A 12,941-nucleotide genomic window follows, 5' to 3' on the forward strand; every position below is an offset into this window, starting at 1 on the left:
ACAGGAAAGTGGGACCATGGACAGCAGAAAACAACTAGAGAGGAGAGGAGGGCAAGAGAACTGCAGAAAGTAGCTGGAGAGGAGCGAAGTGCAGAGGATAGCAAATAGGATAACAGGGCAGAGGACTAAAAAAGCAGCTACAGAGGAAAGTGGGACAATGGACAGCAGAAAGCAGCTAGAGAGGAGCGTGGGGCAGAGGATAGCAAAACGATTCTGGAGAGGTTTATGTATGAAACTGCAGGACGTTTTGCAGGCAGTACACAATTGCAAGTGAAAGAATGGTCTTTAGGTTTTCCATTACCCAGCCAGCTCTAGAGGAGCATGACAAAGCCAAGCACCCAGCCTACTCTACAGGATAATGATACATGGGGATATTTCCTTAACATCTATGCTACTCATGTTGGGTGTTTCTCTGCATGAATTTGTGACGCCCTGGCCTATCAGGTCGTCACAGGGTATTGTGCAATCTGCCCTTCTGCACAGTATCCACCTCCTCCTTGGTTACGGGTCCCTGACCTTTGGTGTTGCCAAGAACAAGCTAATCAAATTCCTAGGAACACTCTGCACCACACCCACCAGACACACCAGTGGCTGGCCTGAAGGGAATAGGGTCATCCACTTGGGGGGTTGATTAAGGGGAAGTCAGGAGTGTTAGGAGCAGAACAGTGTAGTGTTGGAGGTGAAAGTGAGAGGAGGTCAGAAACTGGGCTCCTTGGTTACTAGGTGGCAGACGTTGGTCTGTGCCTGGTATGAGCTGGACCCCGGTCACAGGGGATCGTGACAAGGTGCACGAAATGTCGAGGAGGACAGCCGCCGGCCTTGTGCCATCACCGGGCAGGGGACAGGGCATGACGGGGCACGTGGACCCTAGGTCAAGAAGGAGCTTCAAGCGCCTTGGCAATTTACCGGACGAGGACGGAGCCTTCAAGATCCGTTCTCCACCCACTCCAAAGTCGGGGTACTAGCGCAACGAGGAGGATAGGACTTTCCCACTACATAGTCCAGAAAATCCCAAGCGTGAACCCTGAGAGCAAGCTCACCCAGTTAGCCATACTGGTGTGCGGGACCTGATAGTTCCATGCTAGAGGGACCAGTTAGAAGTGAGGTGCCACGGAAAAGTCCACAGGCTAACAAGCAACACCAACGGGCACGAGATCCAGGCATGCTCCCTCCCTGCTGCAGCGGTGCTAAGAACTTTGGTTTACCATGGTTGTCGGTGTCAGTGTTATTGGACTGAGTGAGTACTAAAGTGATCCCTGACCGTCCCAACGGCACCTCCCTGTTACCAACACCGAGTCTCGGGGCAACCCCCTACCCGTGGAGGGGTTAAACATCTGGCTGCCCACACCATCGCCACCGGGTACTCTCCATAGCAGCGGTGGTACTACACCTTACCACACACCACAGGTGGCATCAAGAACTTTCCATACAATCCTCTGTAAATACCCCCCTTTTATTCCGAGTGGCCGCGCAACCCCGACCCCCGGGTCCGGAGACCCCTCGAGCCACCACGGATCTGGATCCGAGCAGCGGCGGCAGACTGCTGACGCAGGGGCGACACAAATTAATTATTGAGTATACGAGTGTTATCGGTGGTTTTGAATTCACTCCATGCACAGGATACACCTTACTTTAAGAACTAATTTTCATCTCTATCAGTATGTCATTATTAGTGATTTTTCAGGCTAATTATTCAATGTTTGGCCCATCAATCTTTAGACTGAGGATTTTGCAGTCTGACGATTGTTGTATTTTTATATGATGCCATTATACCTGCCGATTGCAGTGATGTAACCTGTTTTCTCCCTTACCATCTCTGCACTAATAAAAATTATATTTTGGACCTATTGATTGCCTTCCTCTTTCTTGTTTACTACTCTACAGGATGCATGGTGACTGAGCCTGCAGCACCTTTGTATCACTGACTGCTGCTAGTCCAACACTCTTGAGATTGTGATCCTGTCTGTCCTAATGCTGTATGTAGAAGTTATCAGACTGGTAACAGACAGCGATCCAGCATATACTTTCTTCAGTGCCAGGGCAGGCCAGTTACCACAAAACACTGAACAGCTGCCTCATTTGCCTGCACATCTCTGTGTGACCTCCACAGTGGTTGAAAAGGAGGTGAGATTTGCTGTTTCTTCAGTGGACCCCTTCATCGACCCCTGACACCTAAGGGTCTGGTCACGATTGCACCCCCTGATTGCGATTGTTATATCCTGCAAGGCGAGCAACATGGATAGAGTTGTAAATCCTTTATTTTTGCTCTGCTACTATAGATACTATCTGTGTCTCAATATATGGAGAAAAGTGGGGAGAGGAATTCATAAGTTTTATACCCAGGGTGCTGTTATCTCTACAAACCTACATTAGGTCACAATAACTACACTGTAAAGTCAACCATACACATTGGCTATTGGCCAAGCGCTCCTGTGTTCTCCATGACATAAAGCCGTCATCAGACATACTGTATATGGCTGCAAATTAGCTCTAGGAGACAATATTATCGACAGTTCAAAATCGGATATAATAAATATACTGTACATATTAGACTGTCGGCTAAACTCATCACTATTGTAGGGTTTGGCTGACATTAGTCTAGTGTTTATGGGGGCTTGAGGCTGGGGTCCTACATAGTGGTTGACATGTGGATGCAGCGTCAGAAAAGTTGTAGCAGTTTTCTGCTGTATCATTAGAAATTCATTACAAATGGCTTTTCTTATTGTTTCTACAAAACCATACATCCATTAACAATAGGCAAGAACTTTCTAATTATCCATGATACAGAGGAAAAGCGGCTGTGATTTTTATGAATATTTTACATTGCAGAAGGAGAGTAACTCCAGCACACTATTATATCTCCCAATTGTAAGTCAAAAAGTTAAACGTCTGATTTTTCTCGATTTTTTTATTGAAGAAATGATACAGTTGCAGAAGGTCCGCCTAAAAACGTTTCGGCCTTCGTCTTGGCCTTCATCTGGTCAGACAGACTGACTAAATATGTGGAACTCCCAACATACAAGCGAGGACGGTGCTTTTATGGGCAGTCCTTCGTCTAGGTTCTTCTAGTGATAGGAATGGAAGATTTCAAGTTGTAGATCAATGATGTGATCCTGTCTATATTTGGGTTTTTTTCTGAGGGAATTCTTGCTTATGTGTACATTAGGTATAGCTCAGTCAGAGCTGGATTGCCAATCCGTATGTAGATGGCAAACTGACAAAAAGACAAAAATCCTCAGGTCAGGGTGCTATGCTGCTAGTTGGAGGATGAATGAAGGTGGTGCGTACGGCACTTATTGGGCATTACTTAATACACTTGCACATGGTTAGCTAATATGGTGTGTATGGATTATAACCAATAATTCCCAATAATTAATAATTTCATAGAGTCCGGGGCTCTAGAATGTCCAGGAACCTGAGCTACATAACCTAAGTCTGGGCAGACATGGAGAGGTGAACCACGTGTGTGCCTCACCAGACGCACGGGGCACACACGCGGTTCACCTCTCCATGTCTGCCCAGACTTAGGTTATGTAGCTCAGGTTCCTGGACATTCTAGAGCCCCGGACTCTATGAAATTATTAATTATTGGGAATTATTGGTTATAATCCATACACACCATATTACCTAGCCATATGCAAGTGTATTAAGTAATGCCCATTAAGTGCCGTACGCACCACCTTTTTTCATCCTCCAACTAGCAGCATAGCACCCTGACCTGAGGATTTTTGTCTTTTTGTCAGTTTGCCATCTACATACGGATTGGCAATCCAGCTCTGACTGAGCTGTAGCTAATGTACACATAAGCAAGAATTCCCACAGAAAAAAAACCCAAATATAGACAGGATCACATCATTGATCTACAACTTGAAATCTTCCATTCCTATCACTAGAAGAACCTAGACGAAGGACTGCCCATAACAGCACCGTCCTCGCTTGTATGTTGGGAGTTCCACATATTTAGTCAGTCTGTCCGACCAGATGAAGGCCGAGACGAAGGCCGAAACGTTTTTAGGCGGACCTTCTGCAACTGTATCATTTCTTCAATAAAAAATTGAGAAAAATCAGACGTTTAACTTTTTGACTTACAATTGGGAGATATAACAGTGTGCCGGAGTTACTCTTCTTCTATTACGTATTTTTTCTCCTGAGCCCCTGTGATAGGTGACGCTAGGTCCATTACCGTTCTTTATTTTACATTGCAGGCCAGCCACTGCCTCATACTGGTTGCTCGCCATCCACTACATGGGACCGCAGTCTTGAAGCAGTTTACTATCTCATTTAATTAGACGTCCACTACAGCTGTGCTATTAAATTATACCTATCAATCAGGCCAGCTTAACACGTCCACATTTTACAGTCTGTGGCTTTTATTTATTAAGCCCGGCGATGCTAACGCTGGTCTTGATAAGGGTTCTATGTTGGAGTCAGATGCTTTTCATTTATTAAAAGGCACACACTGCTTAATAAAACAGAAGCATCTGACAAGTGTAGGGCGCCACTGTGCACCTCGCAACATATCTTACTCCTGTCAGGAACAGGAGTAAGATTTTTGGAGTAAGGAACTCCACAGCTCATCATGAACTAGATGCACCATGAATCCTATTTTTTGCTGAGCTGGGAAAGCATGAAAGGTCATAAAAGTTTGCACAAGTCTGCAATGCACAAAAATGTCTTGACTTTTCAAAGTGACTTAATGGGAAGCTGTCAGGTCCCCTGTGCCCACCAACATAGCAGCATTCATGGCTGTATGCATGAATTCCCTTCCTAATCAGCTCTGTCTAATGTTATCTATATATTTAATTGCCTTATTCTGTCTGTCTGTCTGTCTGTCTGTCTGTCTTGCTCCAAAATTGTGTCCTTACGGTGACACAAAGCTGATTGGCCGCTGGGCTCACCATGGCCCCGCCCCCCACACAGATTGGCCGCTCGCCCAGACTGCGCCCCCACACGGATTGGTCGGCCGCTCGCCCAGGCTCCGCCCCCCCCCACAGATTGGCCTCTCGCCCCGGCACCGGGCAGGCATTGGCAACTCGGCCACGCCCCGCCCCCTCACGCAATGCATGCTAGCTCTGGCCCCGCCCCCCCACGCATTCCCCGAACCGACATGGTCAGGGAGCCACGACTACCAGGTGAGTACTGTACCCCCGGGAGCCCACATCAGCGTACGCCGCCAAACCAGCCGACACATACCCTCGCATTGCTGGGGCTGGCCGGCGTATGCTGGTGTGGGCTCCCGTGCGAGCGGGGGACGAGATATGCTGGTAACCATGGTAGCATAGTTACCAGCGCATCAAGGTCCTGCAGCGGCGGAAAATACACACACGCACACACATAACAGCACACACACACACACACACACACATCAGATCACACTCGCTCACACACACACACACACACACCTCACACACACATCACATCGCATCCACATACTCACAACATCCTGGGATATCGCTTGCTTCTCGGCGGCGATACTGTGCTGTGAGCTTCCAAGACCTGCCGGAGGATCACATGGCCAGAAGCATGTGGTATCTCCAGATGTTGTGAGTATAAGCCCGTATGTGCGATATCGTCAATGTGTGTGTGTGTGAGTGTATGCGATCGGGTGTGTGTGAGTGTATGCGATCGGGTGTGTGAGTGTATGCGATCGGGTGTGTGAGTGTCGGCAGAGGAGCACGGCGTGCTGGAGGAGGCTGGGAGGAGAGAGGCTGATCCTGGGGAAGGCTGGGATGGGGAGGCTGAGAGAAGAGAGGCTGATGCTGGGGGAGGCTGGGGTAGGCTGGGAGGAGAGAGGCTGATGCTGGCAGGAGAGAGGCTGATACTGGGGACCGAAAAGGCTGATGCTGGGAGGAGAGAGGCTGATGCTGGGGGAGGCTGAGGCTGGGGTAGGCTGGGAGGAGAGAGGCTGATGCTGGGAGGAGAGAGGCTGATGCTGGGAGGAGAGAGGCTGATGCTGGGGGGGGCTGAGGCTGGGGTAGGCTGGAAGGAGAGAGGCTGATGCTGGGAAGAGAGAGGCTGATGCTGGGAGGAGAGAGGCTGATGCTGGGGGAGGCTGAGGCTGGGGTAGGCTGGGAGGAGAGAGGCTGATGCTGGGGACAGAAAAGGCTGATGCTGGGAGGAGAGAGGCTGATGCTGGGAGGAGAAAGGCTGATGCTGGGGGAGGCTGAGGCTGGGGTAGGCTGGGAGGAGAGAGGCTGATGCTGGGAGGAGAGAGGCTGATGCTGGGGGAGGCTGAGGCTGGGGTAGGATGGGAGGAGAGAGGCTGATGCTGGGAGGAGAGAGGCTGATGCTGGGATGAGAGAGGCTGATGCTGGGGACAGAAAAGGCTGATGCTGGGAGGAGAGAGGCTGATGCTGGGATGAGAGAGGCTGATGCTGGGATGAGAGAGGCTGATGCTGGGGACAGAGAGGCTGATGCTGGGATGAGAGAGGCTGATGCTGGGATGAGAGAGGCTGATGCTGGGGACAGAGGCTGATGCTGGGGACAGAGAGGCTGATGCTGGGGACAGAGAGGCTGATGCTGGGGACAGAGAGGCTGATGCTGCGGGTAGAGAGGCTGATGCTGCAGGTAGAGAGGCTGATGCTGCGGGTAGAGAGGCTGATGCTGCGGGTAGAGAGGCTGATGCTGGTGCAGCATGGGGGATGGAGCACGATGGGGGGTGCGCAGCATAGCGGATGGAGCACGTTTGGGAGTGCGCAGCATGGCGGATGGAGCACGTTTGGGAGTGCGCAGCATGGCGGATGGAGCACGTTTGGGAGTGCGCAGCATGGCGGATGGAGCACGTTTGGGAGTGCGCTGCATGGGGGATGGAGCATGATGGGGAGCGCGCTGCATGGGGGATGGAGCACGATGGGAAATGCACACCTCCCCCCAACACACACACACACACGCGCGCACTGCACAACACACCACACACGCACACTGGGAACCACAAACAACTGCCCCACACACACAGACAACGCTGCACACACAAATATACGCACATACCGCACAACACACACATTGCACAAAACATACCTCCCCCCAAAACACACCACACACACACAAACCGCACAACACACACACACACAACGCTACAGACACACAGCGCTCCACAAACAACGCAACACACGCAACACACATACAACACCGCTCTCACCCCCCGCCACACCCAGACAACACCCAGAACATGTACAGCCCCTACACAAACACTTGGTAACTACACACAACAACATCTATATATATATATATATATATATATAACAAAAATCATACATGAACTACACAATACGTAAATTCTAGAATACCCGATGCGTAGAATCGGGCCACCTTCTAGTTCACTAATAAGAAGGTTTAAAATAAGACTTCTAATATAAACTTTGCTTTCTTTATGCTAATTAGGTGGACACTTCCCAGCTTCATTAGGAGCACTGCACATGACAAGAAGCTCACATACAGTGCCTTGTGAAAGTATTCGGCCCCCTTGAATTTTTAAACCTTTTCCCACATTTCAGGCTTCAAACATAAAGATAAAATTTTTAATGTCATGGTGAAGAATCAACAACAAGTGGGACACAATTGTGAAGTTGAACGAAATGTATTGCTTATTTTAAACTTTTTTTAAAAAAAAATAAATAACTGAAAATTGTGGCGTGCAATATTATTCGTCCCCTTTATTGTCAGTGCAGCAAACTCACTCCAGAAGTTCATTGAGGATCTCTGAATGATCCAATGTTGTCCTAAATGACTGATGATGATAAATATAAGCCACCTGTGTGTAATCAAGTCTCCGTATAAATGCACCTGCTCTGTGATAGTCTCAGTGTTCTGTTTAAAGCACAGAGAGCATCATTAAGACCAAGGAACACAACAGACAGGTCCATGATAATGTTGTGGAGAAGTTTAAAGCCGGATTTGGTTACAAAAAGACTTCCAAAACTTTAAACATCCCAAGAAGCACTGTGCAAGCGATCATATTGAAATGGAAGGCGTATCATACCACTGCAAATCTACCAAGACCCGGCCGTCCATTCAAACTTTCATCTCAATCAAGGAGAAGACTGATCAGAGATGCAGCCAAGAGGCCCATGATCACTCTGGATGAACTGCAGAGATCTACAGCTGAGGTGGGAGAGTCTGTCCATAGGACAACAATCTGTCGTACACTGGACAAATCTGGCCTTTATGGAAGAGTGGCAAGGAGAAAGCCATTTCTGAAAGATATCCATGAAAAATGTTGTTTAAAGTTTGCCACAAGCCACCTGGGAGACACACCAAATATGTGGAAGAAGGTGCTCTGGTCAGATGAAACTAAAATCGAACTATTTGGGCACAATGCCAAACCATATGTTTGGCATAAAAGCAACACATCTCATCACCCTGAACACACCATCCCCACTGTCAAACATGGTGGTGGCAGCATCATGGTTTGGGCAGCTTTTCTTCAGCAGGGACAGGGAAGATGGTTAAAATTGATGGGAAGATGGATGGAGCCAAATACAGGACCATTCTTGAAGAAAACCTGTTGGAGTCTGCAGAAGACCAGAGACTGGGACTGAGATTTGTCTTTTAACAAGACAGTGATCCCAAACATAAAGCCCAATCTACAATTGAATGATTCACAAATAAACGTATCCAGGTGTTAGAATGGCCAAGTCAAAGTCCTGACCTGAATCCAATCGAGAATGTGTGGAAAGAGCTGAAAACTGCTGTTCACAAACGCTCTCCATCCAACCTCACTCAGCTCAAGCTGTTTGCAAAGGAAGAATGGCAAGAATTTCAGTCTCTCCATGTGCAAAACTGATAGCCACATACCCCAAGTGACTTGCAGCTGTAACCGCAGCGAGAGGTGGCGCTACAAAACTTAAAGGGGCTGAATAATATTGCATGCCCAAATTTTCAGGTTTTTTTTTTTTTTAAAGTTTAAAAGAAGCAATACATTTCGTTCAACTTCACAATTGTGTCCCACTTGTTGTTGATTCTTTACCATAACATTCAAATTTTTATCTTTATGTTTGAAGCCTTAAATGTGGGAAAACGTTGAAAAATTCAAAGGGGCCGAATACTTTTGCAAGGCACTGTACACGTCTTTTGAATGTCCAGCCATGCGCAGTGTGCCTAATGAAGCTGAAAAGCATACAACTGGCTTCAAAGGCGCACTGAGATAGCCGAAATGAGCCACACGCATGCGTAAGATTTCCAGGAGCTGAAGGTGACACCAGCTTATGAAAATCATGTTATCAATCCCACAAGTGAGTGATAACATGGAAAAAGAGCCGACTAGTCTAGAGAACTAGTCAAAGGTTTATGAGTAGTGATGAGCGAGTATGCTTGTTACTACTCGGTACTCGCACGAGTATCACTGTACTCGGGCTACTCGGCGGGGACCAAGTAATCTCGCGATACTCGTGCTGTACTTGTGGTCTTCATCCCTGCATGTTGGCGCTCTTTTGAGAGCCAGCCCTCATGCAGGGATTGGCTGGCAGACCACTGCAATGCCACAGCCCTGTTAGTTGTGGAATTGCAGTGATTGGCCGGCCTGCACAGCGTGACCGAGCCTTTATACCGGCGGGCACGCTGTGCTCTGCTCACAGCCATCCAGACAGTCAGTGCAGGGAGAGTGTTGCTGCTTCAGGGAAAGGTTTGCGGCCCTTTATAGTTATTTCCGTAGCAGGGCTGCAAACAGTGTGACCAGAAGTCCTTCTCAGGACTATTATAGTTGTATACAGGCAGGCAGGGTATAGCCAGGTCGGAGTACAGTAGCAGAGTCCTTCTCAGGACTATTGTTGCTGTATATAGGCAGGGTATAGCCAGGTCGGAATACAGGCTAGTGACCAGAAGAGTCCTTGTCAGGACTATTGTAGCAGTATACAGGCAGGCAGGCAGGCAGGCAGGCAGGGTATATAGCCATTCCTAGTGGTGACCGTATACCAGCCTTCATCATATCTGGGGCTGGTGTATACAGTCTAAAACAGTCCTGATAGTGTCAAACTTCTCAGTAATTGTTGCTCCTTAAACCTGTTAGGTTCTTAGTGCATCCGTGCTTGCATTTAAAAACCGCACGTGTGTGCCTGTCGGTGGCAGCGTACAGGTGCACATTTTGAACAAACTATTATATAACGCACAAGTCTAGTGAATAATACACGTCAGTCAGCAGTGTCTGATAGTGTCAGACTTCTCAGTAATTGTCGCTCCTAAAAACCTGTTAGGTTCTTAGTGCGTCCGTGCTTGCATTTAAAAACCGCACGTGTGTGCCTGTCGGTGGCAGCGTACAGGTGCACTTGTGTGCGTTTTGCACAAACTTGGATATAACGCACAAGTCTAGTGAATACACGTCAGCACAGCATTGCAAAATGCGCAAGGGCGTTGGCAACGAACAAGGAAGTGGACGTGATGGTGGTGCAGGCAGAGGCCGAGGTCATGGGCAAGCTCTAATTTCGCCACAACAAAGGGCCACATCTAGTCGCTTGCACGTCCTGTCCCAAATTCTTGGGGACCGCAGCAGTACACCGCTCTTGAACCAAGACCAGTGTCAACAGGTTGTTAGTTGGATAGCGGATAATGCTTCCAGTCAGATTGGCACCACCACAAACACTCTGTCTTCCACACGGTCAAGTGTCAGTAGCCATGATACTGCACCGCACATTTCAGAACCTGATCCTCCTTCCTACCACAAGGCTGAGTACACGTCCTCGGACATTACTGATCCCACACTTGGACACTCGTTAGAGTTGTTCACGTTTCCATTCGCACATTCTGGCCTCTCGCCAGCTCATGTTGAAGTGGGTCATGAGGAGATCGTATGTACAGATGCCCAAATATTTGAGCAGCCACGTTCTCATGAAGTTGGCAACGTGTCTCAACAAGGGGTGGATGATGATGAGACACAATTGTCAGGAAGTCAGGAGGAGGAGCAGGGTGCGGAAGAGGAAGACGACGTGGTGGATGATCCAGTAACTGACCCAACCTGGCAGGAGGATATGCAGAGTGAGGACAGCAGTGCACAGGGGGAGGGAGGCGTAGCATCCCAACAGGCAGTAAGAAGCAGGGTGGTGGCTCCAGGCAGAAGTCAGGCAACCGTTCCCCGGAACAACAACACGACACAAGGTGCCTGTAGAAATGTTAGGTCTTCCCGAGTCTGGCAGTTTTTTAAGTTGGCTCCAGATGATTCTAAAAAGGCCATTTGCAACACCTGCCGTGCCAGCATCAGCAGGGGTACCAAATCTAGCAGCCTGACCACCACCAGCATGATCAGGCACATGTCAGCCAAGCACCCAACTTTGTGGGAAGTACAACAGAGTCGAGGAGCAGTGCTTGCTGATGTCACTGCTACGTCTTCTCTTGTTGTGCATGCGAGCCAATCCCCTGTCCATGCTGCCTGCGAACAAGCCTCCTCCGGTCCTGCACCTGCAGTTGCCTACGCAGAAATAACACCATCATCAAGCACGTCCTTGTCCCAGCGCAGCGTTCAGTTATCCATTCAGCAAACCTTTGAACGCAGGCGCAAATACACTGCCAACGCCCCACATGCCACAGCTCTAAATGCTAACATTTCGCGACTGCTTGCGCTGGAAATGTTGCCTTTTAGGCTGGTGGAGACAGAAGCATTCCGCGACCTGATGGCGGCAGCTGTCCCACGTTACTCGGTCCCCAGCCGCCACTATTTCTCCCGGTGTGCCGTCCCTGCATTGCATAACCACGTGTCACAAAACATCACACGTGCCCTGAACAACGCTGTTTCAGCCAAAGTCCACCTAACCACAGACACATGGACAAGTGCTTGTGGGCAAGGCCGCTACATCTCGTTGACGGCACACTGGGTTAATATTGTGGAAGCTGGGACCCAGTCTGAGCGAGGGACGAAACACGTCCTTCCCACACCAAGGTTTGCAGGCCCTACCTCAGTCAGGGTTTCACCCACACGCTACAGCTCTGGAATGTCATGCTCTTCAGCCTCCTCCTCCTCCTGCGCATCCTCATCCACTTTACCCTCCACACCAGTCCCAAGATGGAAGCACTGCAGCACTGCCTCGGCGAAGCGGCAACAGGCTGTGCTGAAGCTAATCTGCATAGGTGACAAACCCCACAATGCAGAAGAGGTGTGGACAGCTCTGAAACAGCAGGCAGATCACTGGCTCACATCTCTGAACCTAAAGCCAGGAAAGGTCGTGTGTGACAATGGCCGGAACCTGGTGGCGGCTTTGAGGCGAGGCCAGCTGACACATGTTCCATGCGTGGCCCATGTGCTCAACCTTCGTGGTTCAGCGGTTTCTAAAGTCATACCCAGAGCTGTCTGATCTGCTGGTAAAAGTTCGCCGCCTGTCTGCACATTTTCGAAAGTCACCTACTGCTTCAGCCGGCCTTGCCGGCTTTCAGCGCCGTTTGCATCTTCCGGCTCACAGACTGGTGTGTGATGTCCCCACGCGTTGGAATTCAACTCTGCACATGTTGGTCAGGATATGTGAGCAGAAGAGGGCAGTTGTTGAGTACCTGCATCACCTAAGCCGTCGGGAAATGGGTCAAACTCCACACATAACACCTGAGGAGTGGAGATGGATGTCCGACCTACGTACCATCCTCCAAAACTTTGAGGACTCCACCAAGATGGTGAGTGGTGATGACGCCATTATTAGCGTCACCATACCGCTTCTCTGCCTTCTAAAACGGTCTCTGCTCAAAAACAAACATGATGCATTGCAGGCGGAGCGCGATGAGTTGGAGCAAGAAACAGTAGTGGGTGTGGGTGATAACACACAGCCCAGCCTCGTCTCATCACAACGTGCAGTGGAGGACTATGACGAGGAGGAGGATGAAGACATAGAGCAACTCTCCGGCCAAATTGAGGATATGACATGCACACCAGTCATATCCTCGGTTCAGCGTGGCTGGCCAGAGGACAGGGTAGATGAGGAGGAAGAGGAGGAGGAGGACAGCATGTTCAGTCATCGTGTTGGTCAGGCTAC

Source organism: Anomaloglossus baeobatrachus, chromosome 3, assembly GCF_048569485.1.
Source record: "Anomaloglossus baeobatrachus isolate aAnoBae1 chromosome 3, aAnoBae1.hap1, whole genome shotgun sequence".
In the NCBI taxonomy this organism is placed as follows: Eukaryota; Metazoa; Chordata; class Amphibia; order Anura; family Aromobatidae; genus Anomaloglossus; species Anomaloglossus baeobatrachus.